The sequence below is a fragment of the Balearica regulorum genome, chromosome 2 (assembly GCF_011004875.1).
Source record: "Balearica regulorum gibbericeps isolate bBalReg1 chromosome 2, bBalReg1.pri, whole genome shotgun sequence".
NCBI lineage: Eukaryota > Metazoa > Chordata > Aves > Gruiformes > Gruidae > Balearica > Balearica regulorum.
Genome location: NC_046185.1, coordinates 112,270,272 through 112,283,784, shown reverse-complemented (window position 1 = coordinate 112,283,784; position 13,513 = coordinate 112,270,272). Strand labels below are relative to the sequence as shown.

General features: G+C 38.5%; 1 protein-coding gene across 7 annotated transcripts in view; it reads left to right on the top strand.

Annotated features, from left to right (window-relative positions):
- Positions 1-13,513, top strand: part of SUGCT (succinyl-CoA:glutarate-CoA transferase) — a 349,338-nt gene that overhangs the window by 24,208 nt on the left and 311,617 nt on the right. The gene's annotated exons all lie outside the window — the stretch shown is intronic.

The window sequence follows — 13,513 nt, the reverse complement described above, 5'->3', positions numbered from 1 at the left end:
GGTAATTAAAATTGGTAGTGCATTGTAGAGAAAATTTTGCCTTTTAATATTCTGCAGTGTTTGCTGCCTTATGTTCTTAAGAGCAAGATGCTAGTCAAATTAAAAATGAAGGAGTAGACAATTATATAGGTCAGGAGACCAGGCACAATTAAGATAGTTACTCAAGGGGTTTGGAACAAGCCAGCAGGTAACTACTGACTTCTTCAAATACCAAACTAAGTGGTGTCAGTTGTTTGTTGTATGCCTCAGGATCAATATGTGAAAGCAGCTTAATAATAAAATTTAATGATGGTCTTATTTTGAAGAGGGTAGGTTAGAGTATGACCTTACAGTTTTTAGATACAGAGGGAAATTAATTGAATACTTGAGTGCTTTTCTGCCCTGTGCTGGTGTGCTATTTTGCAATTCTCAGTGGAAACTACACATTTGCACAGATTGGTAACTGGTTCCTTTTGTAGTAAAGAACTAGTTTTATGGCATGCAGCAGAAGCTGTAAGAAGTTATGTTTATTGTGTAATAACTCTGAAGTGACCATCAATATATAGTCAACTGTACAGATTCTTTTAAGACTATATTAATTCTAAACATGAATTTCTGCAATGATTGGGAACAGTTTTAATTTATAGAGCACAAGGGTTAAATATTGTAGGGCAATAGTCTCAAAGAAGTTTAAAAAAAAAGTTATGATTTGGAAACTTGCTTCATGTAAATCAAAGCCAAGGAGCTGGTTCTCCCTATGCTGTCAGGGAGCAGGACGGTTTTTCAAACTATTATTCCTTATGTCTTGCATTCACCATATGAATAAAGTACCTAAAGAATCTGATGTGACAATTTTAATCTCTATTTGTATTACACTATGTTTGCAAGCAGAATTTCTACAATTTAATATTTGGAAAAAACTTAATGTGGAAGAGGTAGAGCTTTGTATTATCTCATGAGTCCAAGATACTTGATTTCTTTCTAGACATCTAAACAGATTTGTGCCTCGCCCTGAAAAACTTCTAGTCATATGTCATTTGAGTATCCAAGTTGTGTCAATTTTTCCTTTTGGCTGAGCTGTCAAACCAGAAAACTTCAATGTAAAAAGGCAAAGAATTTGCTTATGTGAGGAAATTAATTTGCAGAGAAATTAAACTACTTTTAAACTACAAAATTTTACTACTTTGATGTAAAGAAGGTACTTTTTTATTATAATTTAGAGAAAAAAGATCACTTGTTTCTGTGAATGAAGAAACAGTTCTTCTTGTTGCTAAGAATAAAGCAATCAATCACCACTGTGGTGCATTGGTGTATTATTGGTGATCTTATGTGGTATGGTACATAGTTATGTTGATAAATTTGTCGAGAGAACAACTTTGATCTGTTTATGCAGGGTCTTTCTTTTACAAAAGTTAAATTTTGAGGCCAGTCAGAATACACTTACATCACTTGATAGTGTTGTGTAGGGGAAAAAAAAATGAAGGTATCTCTAAACCAGTATGGAAAATTGGCCCTGGGGTATTACAGCTGCATTACTTTTGTGGCCTAACTGGTTGAGTCGTCATGGCATGGCAATATGTGCTGTTGATGTACTCTCAGTACTTCTTTAGGACCAAAAAATGATTTGTGTAAATGCAAAACTTCAGGAAGGAGACTCTAAGTTATCCATTGATATTTAAAGGGAGATGGTACTATAGGTGAGGTTTCTGAAAATTGCCCTTACATATTTAGGCACTATCACGTTTTAAGGACTTGCTTCTTTTTGGCAGTAAATGTTAAGATAGTATTGTGCCTCTACTTCACTCCATCTTGTAGAAGGTCACCTGTAAAGTCCCCAAACCTCCTTTTGCTTGGCAGAAGACCCATTCCAGGACAGAGTCTGCTGCCTTAGGATTGGCACTTTGTGGCCAGTATTTATTCCAAGAGTAAAATACTTAGTATACAGAACATAAACTGCAATCCTAACCACATGAAATTTAATTGTTGTAAATGTTATTTATATAATTAGTTTATTTTATAAATCTATAATTGTTATAATCTTCCAGCAGTTGACTGCTTTATTCAGAAATAAGTGATAAGGACCAATGGGAGCTTTTAATTTCTTTTTCCAGGCCATGGTGCCAGTTACTACCCTACTGAAGCACAGCTACACCAGCATGAGGTTCCTTCTGGTGCTGTACAAGAAACTTCATAAGCAGCAGAAATTAAGATCAAGATCTCCTAAATTTTTCCTGCTGTCTGTTTTGTATCACAGGTGATCCATCTGCAAACAGGTGTTTACCTCTTTTGCTTTTCTGGACACAAATGAAAAAATGATATGAGTGTGTTAGACCCAGTATTTTTTCCCGTACTGAGTTTAGTGATGTATTTGGTGGTTTTTTTCTTAACACATAGTTAGATTATTTTGTGATAATTTTTACTTTTACTGAAAAAAAAAAAATCCTAGTTGGAGGCCTGTATTTAGTGGTGTGCCTCAAGTGCTTGGTCCAGTCTTGTTCAACATATTCATCAGTGACCTGTATGAGGGGACAGAGTGTATCCTCAGCAAGTTTGATGATGATACTAAGCTGGGAGAAGGGGCAGACACACCAGAAGTCAGTGCTACCATTCAGCAAGACCTGGGCAGGCTAGAGAGCTGGGCAGAGAGGAACCATATGAAATTGAATAAGGGCAAGCGTAGGGTCCTGCACCTAGGGAGGAATAAGCCCAAGCACCAGTACAGGTTAGGGGTTGGCCTGCTGGGAAGCAGCACTGCAGAAGAAGGACCTGGGAGTCCTGGTGGACAAGGCGTTCTCCGTGAGCCAGCGGTGTGCCCTCATGGCCAAGGCGGCCAATGGTATCCTGGGGTGCATTAAGAAGAGCATGTCCAGCAAGTTGAGGGAGGTTATCCTCCCCCTCTGCTCTGCCCTGGTGAGGCCGCATCTGGAGTACTGTGTCCAGTTCTGGGCGCCCCAGTTCCAAGAAAGACAGGGAACTACTGGAGAGAGTCCAGCGGAGGGCTACAAGGATGATTAGGGGTCTGGAGCATCTCTCTTAAGAGAGGAAAGGCTGAGAGAGGTGGGTCTGTGTAGCCTGGAGAAGAGAAGACTGTGAGGGGATCTCATCAATGCTTACAAATATCTAAAGGGCGGGTGTCTAGAGGAAGGGGCCAGACTCTTTTCAGTGATGCCCAGTGACAGGACGAGGGGTGATGGGCCCAAGCTGGAACACAGGAAGTCCCATCTGAACATGAGAAAAAACTTCTTTACTCTGAGGGTGAGCACTGGAACGGGCTGCCCAGAGAGTTTGTGAAGTTGTCTTCTCTGGAGATATTCAAAACCTGCCTGGACACGATCCTGTGCAACCTGCTCTAGGTGATCCTGCTTTAGAAGAGGGAGCGGATTAGATGATCTCCAGAGGTCCCTTCCATGCCCTACCATGATGTGAATCTAATAATTCTGAGAAAAACCGAGAAACAATGACTGCACTGTTTAATCAGACTTGCAAACAGATGACAAATACTGGGATTCCTTTGAATTACTTATACTTTACTTTTCATGTCTTTTAATACTTCTTTTTAAGGGTCATATGTTTTTAGAAGCCCAGTTAATAGGATTTGAATTTTTGGGATTGCTTGTTAAAATAGTGTAATATTGTTCAAAATCCTCACTTTTTTTTGCTTGTCCTTGTTTATGTTGTAATTAAGTTGAAAGTGCCTTAGTCTAAGCACCCAAAACTTGCAAAGGTTTTCTGTGTGTCTTGCCTCTGAAGAGCTGAGTTGGGAAGTGTCATGTAACTTTACCTCTCAACTCTGTCATGCTCTAAAGATGAAATATGGTAAAAAAACCAAAAAACCAACCCCACAACAAAACCCAAAACAAACAAAAAAACCCCACACCCAAACCAAGACCACCCCCCCCAAAAACAAACCACAACAACAAAAAAAAAACCCCAAACCCCAACAAACCCACACCAAACAAAAAACCAACCAACCCCAAAACCCAACCACTAAAAAAAACCCCAACCCATAAAACCCCCCCAAAACTTAAACCCCTATCCATACATTCAGGAAGACTGTCAGCTGCAACTGTTGGAAGCTTGAGAGTACGCAAGAAAAATATTAGATAGGTTTATCCTGTTTGTATTGGCCATCTGTCTTTTTCCATTCCTGGAGACAAAATACGTAGCTTGTTGGGTCTTGAGTCTGATGTAGTGCATTTGTTTTCATATTCCTATGCCTACTCTGTTCTTCAGACACCAGCTAAACTTTTACACCCATTAGCACAGCTCAGACAGCACAGGGACAGATTTCCTGTGCTTTTGGTCCCTCCAGAATGTTAATCGGTAAAACTGTTGCCCAAATACCACTTGCAGGACTAAATCCCCTTAAACACACCTTTACAACCCATTTGGAGAACATGAGTTTCCCAAAGGTTGCATGGTAAAATGTGAGCCAGCAAGGCTTCAGAGGTGTGTTACAGAGCAATTCAGTTAGGTAGCTTTTCATTGAAGGAGAAGCAAAAAGGACTTGACTTTTGGAGTCTTTAAGATTTTCTAGTGGTGATGGCAACAATACTCTTTAACCTGTATTATACACATAAAGTGTGTGCTCAGTTCAGGAGTGATTGAAATGTAATATGACAAATGTGAACTTTTAGGGTGTTTCAGAAGAAAACCAAAGTTTGGTTTAAAAAAAAATATTTCCTTGTATAGAATTAATGTAGTTATGCTCTGTCCAGATGCAGAACCAAATGATAATTTTCCTACTTAAACAAATTCATGTTTCTGTTGGGTTTATATGTTTTTCTTTGCTGCTTGCAAAATTAGCATACTGGGATCCCAAAGAGACCTATTCAAAAGAGGAGGATTCTGTAAAACTCAGCTGGTTGACAAACTTTTTGGAACTGAGCATGAGGCTGTTTTCTGTGTAACAGGCTTCCGTCAGCACAGCTGTGCTGGTTAGGAATTTGAAGAGGTGTGAACACTGACTGCTTTAGTTGTTCTGGTAGAAGCCATTAGCAAATATGTTATTATGTTGGCAAAACTTTTCTTTTGCTGGCAAAATTGGTCTGCTCAGAGACATGTCTCTGTAAATGGTTTTACATTCTAGTATGAAGTGTAATTTGGCCAGGGAAGCTGTGTTTGCCCTGTATTTGCAGTGCCTTGCCAGTACCTCTAGAGGACTAAAGGGCTCGGCGCTGACACAGGCCAAACTTCCAAAATGCATCAGTAATCCAAATATGAAAAGGGTGGAAGCTGAAAGGAGGCATGCTGAAACAAAGGTTGCTGAGAAACAGATGGGAGCTGACAGGACCCCTTCTCTGTTGGTAGGATTGATATCTGTGCATGATTCAGATCTGCTGTGCACCTCCAGGAAGGCAAGCTTTCTAGCTGAGTGACACTAAATCTTTGAGCTTGTGCTGCTTCTGTCATCGGTGCATGAGCAGCAGCTAGAGTGCATTTTCTTTTCTTTTCTTTTTTTTCTTCTTCTGTAAGTGAGCTAGACTTTTGCACTGGCATTAAGCATCCTAGTAGGAAGGCTTTACTGTTTTCCCGCTATTATTTCTTCAGTCACACATAGCCTGAATGTCCAAAATACTGTGAGCTTAGGAATAAGAAACAGTTGAAAGTGAGTGCTATTCTGAAACACTCTGTTCCCATTTCTTGTTCAATATGAAGCACATATGAAGTTTAATGAACAAGTTGTAATTGTTTCTTGCTTTAAAATTAAGTATTGACTTTCAGCTGTGCATGGAAGTAATATTTTTCTTATGACTTCATGCTCATTGCTTGTTCTTTCGTCTAAGTAGCACTCTGATATTAGCAGTGTTTTGTATAAAATCTGAAACTTCAGGATTTTGTACTCTGTCCTAATGAAGAATACCATAGCAGACAGAGAGCCTGTGAGTCGTAAGATTTGACACTGGGTTAGTTTACAGTGAATGAAACCAGATTAGGCACTGAAATCCTAGATATGAACAGTATAGCAGCACAGTACAATTGTGGAGACACTTACTGATGGTTTAATGTTTATTTTTCAGTAGCTATTATACTTGGACTTATGCCTAGCTAAGTTAACAGAAATAAAGCTGGCAGATTTTAGGCAGCTTCAGAAGCCCTGAAATAGGCTTTTGTAAAGCAATATTTATTGTCTTTGAGTTTTAATACTCTAAAGAGAAGACCCAAGAAAAAATCACCAAACATTTTATTTGTTATCACTAAAGATTTCTCTGCTGGTTTCCAAAGGAAATATTTTTCAGGGAATCTCCTGTCTTGTTGCCTTCTTTTCTGCTTTCTGTTGTTTTATTAATCTTTTTTCCTTGCCGGGTGGACTTATTTCATATGAGGATTGCAGGATATTTTTGGTTGTTTTCTGGTTTGTTTTACTGTTCAGATGGTGTAGTTTTGAGATTTCACCAGAGAGATCAGTATGACTTATTAAAATGGTGCAAAGATCTAGTGTTTTTGTTGTGCCCATTCATAGTATTTTCTATGGGTGTTGTTAGATTAGCAGGAAGACTGTAAGTAGCTGGTGTTGACCTGAAAATGTTTCCCAGTAAATATATGGTCTTCATTACTTCTGTTTTAAAAATACCGTGATAAAATAAAACACTTTGTCAGTAGCTAACAGAGAGAAGGAAAACAGTTTTGGGCGTAGAAGACACAAGCTATTGAAAAATAGCCTGTATTTTGTCATTTTTAGAAACCAAAATGGTGGCAGTATCTGGCACTTTTCCATGTACTTGAACATTAAAAGCTTTCTGTATTCCAATGTTTATGTCAGAGTTGGCTGAAACCCACTGATCTGCAAGTTGTCTTGTAGAGAAAACTTTGTCATTGCAAGTTGTAGATGTTACTGCAAAGTAAGAGTGTAATGAGAATAGGTTTGTGGATAACAGCCTTTCTGTAAGTAAAAGTTCTTGTAAAGTGAAGAGAATAGTCTGTTTGTGATACATGGGACAAGAAGTAACTGTTAAAATTTCAGCAAAAAAGATTCCAATTAAACATTAAGAAAAGCTTTCTGATAGATAGGATGACTTTCTGGTTTAGGAGTAGAGTCCTTGTGGATATTGCAAAGTCAGGATAGGGGTACCTAGTGCCACGGTTATCATGTCTTGCAGGGAACCCTGACCACCTTTGCAAGAGGAGACTGGGAGGCTAAAATTTTGTAACTTCTTTGAAGAGAGTACATCTTTCAAAATAATTTTATGGAACTGCGACTACAAGGTGCTTACTCATATAAAACTATATTCTTTGTACAATAAGAATAGGTATCGTATATCATGTACCTGCTCAGGGTGTATAATATATGATCGTTTCTCTTATTTCTGTCAAATTAAATTAATGATCTTAGGATATGTGGGAATTGATTTGCTAATTAATCCTAACTTATTTTAACATTCAAACTGAAAACCCTAAATATAGTAAAATACATAATCTAGAAGTAAAGATACTATCTCCTCTGCTATAAATTGCTCTAATTTTCTTAACTTTATTGCAGTTCTGAAAATCTTCATGAAGTGATATCCCAAGATGTTTGAGTACTCTGTGCAATCAAAAGTTTGTTCAGTTGTTCAGACTGAACAACTTGTATCTTATTATACATTGCATTGTATTTATTTATATGGTATTTTCTCATCAATGAGACATGAGTCAGAGAATTTGATTAGTGGTAATTGTGTTAGGAAAATCTTTATAGAGGAGAAAACCCGCAAGTATGTGAAATATCAGTTGTCCACTACATATTTTTTTTTGTGAAGGCAAAGATTCTTTTCACATATGACTCTTCCTAAGGAGCCAATTGGCAAAATCTGTTAGTAGAAAAACATTCAAGTTAGGCAATACATTGAGTTAATCAGTTATTAGATTCAGCTGTTTCAAGTAACCAGATACATTTACTTTTTACCACTCCACATATTAAATTCCTGTAAATGATCAGCAACTATTATGTTTAACTATGCATTGTACAATCAGGGAATCTCTTAATATTAAGAATATTCAAGATCACTTTCATATGTATTTCCAAGAAAAGGCTCTTTCAACTTTTCTTTATGTTCACTTAGTCTCTGCCGTACTGGTGAGTTACTGCAACTTCCCACTTCTATCTGATCTGTAACAACAGTTCATTTAAACTTCAAGCTGGGATTTACACCTTTGTTAGGTTGCATAGAAAATGAATGTTATATCAGGATTGCAAATGAAATTCATGTTACAGTTCACTATTTCAGAAGTAGGAGGTAGGTGCGTACCTGGTCTTTAAGCTGAGTAAGGGTTGAGCTGTTCACATATTTTGTGTGTATAAACCAAAGAGAACTATAATCAGGCTCAAGAAATGTCAGTGAAGTTATTGGGTTGAAAGGACAGCCTGGTATTTTAAGAATGTATTGTATTCCATATAACTTAATCATCTTCAGGAATTAAACTTTACAGGTTTATTTTGGAAATTTTTGAGGAAATTTTTTAAAAGTTTTTAGAAAAAAAATTCCGTACGGATTTTTAGTTTGACACTTTTTTCCAGCTAGTAATCATTAATGGCCCTTGAAGGGACTATGTATTTTATCTTAGAGGGAGAATTCAGGGTCATAGTACACATACTCATGTGCGCACACACATGGACGTGCAGCCCCAGGTGCAGTGGAGTGCTTAGTCTAGGTCAGCTTCTTCACTGAACACTGCTGCACAGATTTGTCTGTCAACAAAACCGTATACAGTCACAGCAAATGAAGCCGCTCAGGAACTATCCACTTTAAAATGTTGTCTGATTCAGATGAGAAATAATGATGTAAATAAGTAGTTACTTTAAATTTCTGTCATAGGATAATCATATCCTTATCAGAGATGACTTTGTATCTGTTGCCTCAGAACTGAGACTTCTCTTGGGCTATCCTGACACTATACAGCTTGGTCATAGAGTTATAAATATTCATAGAAAATACACCTTGCAGGTACTCCTTAGTTTTACATTTTTTTTCACTACAGAAATAGCAAGATTGTTAGTATCTGAGCTGAGGTCTGGTGTCTTTCTGTTGACTCCTGGCTGATTCCCACCATTAGCCAGGTGTTTCTCACAAACATTTGCTCCCTTACTGTAATAGTAATAGCATGGCAGAGGTGGGTGCGTGGAGGAGTTCTAGCCAAGTAGGTGAGGACACACACAGGTTAGTACAGAGAGATCACCTCAGTACTTAACTAGTTTCTGTGCAAATTTCGCAACCTGCGTAGATTCAGGGGGAATGCTGCTGCTACACTGCTAGGAGTAATTGACTTCACTATTTTAAAATTAGCTTTTACAATGTAAGTATTTGGAGTCATAAGATCAGCTGTATCTGTACCAAGCAGGGTATAAGGAGTGTGTGTTGTTACCTTTAAGAGTGTGTAGCTGGGAGTATTTGTATAAACCCAAAACAATGGTGGGGAATTTGTGTGTCAGCCTCCATACAAGGTGGGGAAAGAAGTTTGAGTACTTAATCTGAGTGTCATCTAAAAGCTTAAGCTTTTAATTGAAATTTTGTTTTCAGAAAATGGTCACTTGCATTTAATTTCTGAGATCATGTAGAAGGGTACCCCCACTTAGATTGGGAAGCCGCTTCTGCCTTGAAATTCGGAGGAGTGAGAAGTTAAACTTTGGCTGACAGCAAAAGAGAGTGATAGTAGCATCTCTCAGGTAATTACAGTTTAGGTTATGGAGAGAAGAACTACTTTCTTGTAACTTATATTTGGCATGTTGAAAAGCTAGAAAATATGGCCCAGAAGTTTGCAGGCCTGATTAAAAGCCTGTTGAGAGCCAGGCTTGTGTTGTTTGAAATGGTCTGTGGCTGTGTCCCAGAAGTGTGGTTGGTGTTTTCAGAGGAGTAGTGTGAGGCTGGGTACCCAGATCACATGAATGGAGTTAGACAACTGGCAGAGGCTGTTGTTTGTCCCCTTCTACTCTTTCAGTAGCTAAATCCTAACAGAAATCCTGCATTTGATTTAATAATTTTATTTTATCTTTATTTTATCTTTGCCTTCCAATTTATAACACCTGATTTTGTTTAAAATACAGGGTTAGGATGTCTAAATCAGCATGTGTAAAAGCAATAAAGTAATTGATACACTGTACACATCCAGAATCATAAAATGGGAAATGAATTGTATTAGATTGCTGGTCAGATTTTATGCCTGCTGACTTACAAGTTTTTATTTTTTCTTTAACTCCTTTCATCTCTCTTGACAGTTTGCTCTGACTTCACCTTTTTTGTATCGGTTCTGATCTCCTGTAAGCTTGCCTACCCAGGAAGTTGTACTTCCTTTCCTTCTGACCAACACATGGCAAGCATTTTCCAAAAGCCGTTACTCATTTTGCTAAAGTATTTGGCAGCTCTGACTTTGCAAAGTTTCATATAATGTGTCTGTTAGATTTTGGCTTTTCTCATCACAGAGAATTGCTTGTGTTCTTCTGCTAGTTTCATTAATCTTTATTAAGTAAAGATGTAAGCTGTCTTTAATTGAATGTTTTCTTTTGGCAATAGAACAAGTCAAAAGGTGTTTCTCATTAATTTGTTATTCAGCAGGGATAGCCATCTATCTGGATTGAATTTGTGACAATGTTTAGTCCCTATTTGTAGAAATGCCTATGTCGAACGTATTTTTCTATGTATTGCTCAGAATATCCTATACAGGCTGACTTTATAATGTCATTTGTCATGTGGGAATTGAGCTACAGGGAATTGGTTTGTGTTGACAGCATGTCTCCGTATTGGTTTTTCCTCTCCTTTTAGTACAATGTGTTTTATATTTGGTCTTATAAAATTTTATCATGGTATCAAATCATGAAGAAGTGCAGAAATGATGGCTTTTGGTTTTCTCGAGCATGTGATACAATTATTTTGGACAAAGGTCATAATGAGAAATGCCAATCTTTCTTTTTTTATGACATAGAAAATCATATTCAGACTTTCCTGTAGCAGTTAATTACAGGGCCACCATTAGCTTGAAAGCAAATTGTATTGAAGAAATTAGAGTAGCAATTTCAGGTGTTGCACGAGTTCTTCTGTCTCCCTTCCAGTTCCTGTGCTTTTAGTCATTTTTTAAGATTTACTTCTCTCTCTCTTGTTTTGTGGAAGGTACAAACTGCATTTGTGAACCGCCATCCTGGGGAAAGTGTTAGATTTCATCAAAAGCAAATCAAATGCACAACAATCTGAGAAATGAAGAAGCATTTTTGTTTACCTTTGCAAAAATCCCAAATGACTCTAAGGTAACCTACAAAAAAAATACTGGTTTTAGGGTGATTGTCCTTCAAGTGATGATATTGCAACACATTAGTGTCTGTTTATCCCGAAAGCTTTCAGACAGCTCCTAGCTGAAATGAATTGTTTTTATACACATGTTAGGAACCCTGTCATCATATTGTCAGTAACTCCTAAGCAAGCAAACGAGGTGTCCAAATGTTTGTGCTCGGTATAAGTCTTGGAATAGCATAGAATCTAGAGACACATGGAACTTTGTCTGGGACAAAGTTGTTTATTTGGTTTGCCTGCTTTCTTAAAATTTATAAAGAGTGTTTGCCATAAATGTAGCTAAAAATCCTGCTGTCATCTGGCAAAAATGAAATAAAGCTATGTTGTAGCTGACATGGTATTATAAAGCTAAACCTGGAAAGACACATTAGTCTGTTTTTCTAACAGAGTTCTTTTTGGAAACAGTTTTTGCTAGCATTTTTAAATTTAGTGTGACATTTTTGAGCATCTGGCATTTGGCAGCTTCACTAATAACACTTTTGTGCAGTCTAACAGCTTTTACTGTTATTACATTTTTCCTAATCTTCAGCCTGACCTTTCTCACTTCATAATATTTATTTCTGTCTCTCAGACCAGAATCATTTAGGGTGGATTCCAAAGCAAAGTATGTGTCTCTCTCATGTGATAAATATATTGACCATTTAAAAGTGGATAAACTAGCAGTAGTTTATGACATGTTATTTTTTCCCAAACTTTTGTCCCATATGATGCCTCCAAATATTATCATTTTTCCTATAGTATGTTCCAGAGCTTGAGTGCCATCACACGGCACTTGTACACTAAGCACAGAAATGATTAGCTTCATTGTGTCAGAGGTGACTTCTGCATTTCAGTCTAATTGGCCCCCTTGCATCAGAGCAGGAATGTCACAGCAGCTTTAGAGGAGTAGCTAAGATTTATTTCCCATTGCAGAGTGGGTTTTTTTAGGTCTAGGTCTCTCTGATCCAACTAGAAAAATCTGGGGGAAAGAAATGCTTTCAGTCCTTCCCTTTGTCAGGAATTGTGATGTATTAATAATGGTGTAATTTAGAATCATATAATCCTTTAGGTTGGAAAAGACCTTTAAGATCATCAAAACCATTAACCTAGCACTGCCAAGTCCACCACTAAACCATGTCCCTAAGCACGATATCTACACGTCTTTTAAATACCTCCAGGGATGGTGAGTCAACCACTTCCCTGGGCAGCCTGTTCCAGTGCTTGGTAACCCTTTCGGTGAAGAAATTTTTCCTAATATCCAACGTAAACCTCCCATGGCACAACTTGAGACCATTTCCTCTTGTCCTATCACTTCTTACTAGGGAGAAGAGACTGACACCCACCTGGCTACAACCTTCTTTCAGGGAGCTGTAGAGAGGGATAAGGTCTCCCCTCAGCCTCCTTTTCTCCAGGCTGAACAACCCCAGTTCCCTCAGCCGCTCCTCATAAGACTTGTGCTCTAGACCCTTCATCAGCTTTGTTGCCCTTCCTTGGACACACTCTAGCACCTCAATGTCTGTTTTGTAGTGAGTGGCTCAAAACTGAACACAGTACTCAAGGTGCAGCCTTACCAGTGCTGAGTACAGGGGGACAATCACTTCCCTGGTCCTGCTGGCCACACTATTTCTGATACAAGCCAGGATGCCTGTAGTGTTTTATGGGGTTGTTATGACTGAAGTACAGGACCTGTCACTTAGCTGCTTTGAACCTCATACAGTTGACCTTGGTCCATCAATCTAGCCTGTCCAGATCCCTCTCTGGAGCCTTCCTGCCCTCAAGCAGATCAATGCTTCTGCCCAACTTGGTGTCATCTGGAAACTTAGTGCAGGTGAGCTTCTGGAAAAACTCAAAGGCAAGAAGAAAGTTTACAGATGTGGAAAAAGGGACTGGCCCCTTGGGAGGAATATATAGGAACATTGTCGAATATGCAGGGATGCAATGAAGAAGGCTAAGGCCCACTTGGAATTAAATCTGGCAAGGGATGTCAAGGACAACAAGAAGGGCTTCAAGTACATCAGTAGCAAAAGGAAGACCAGGGAGAATGTGGGCCCGCTGCTGAATGAGATGGGTGCACTGGTATACAGAGAAGGTGGAGTTAGTGGATGCCTTCTTTATTTCAGTCTTTACTGCTAAGGCCGGCCCTCAGGAATCCCAGACCCTGGGAGTGGGAGAGGAAGTATGGAGAAACGAAGGCCATCCCCTAGTTGAGGAGGATCAGGTTAGAGATCATTTAGGCAAACTTGACACCCACAAATCCATGGGTCCTGATGGAATGTACCCACAAGTGCTGAGGGAGC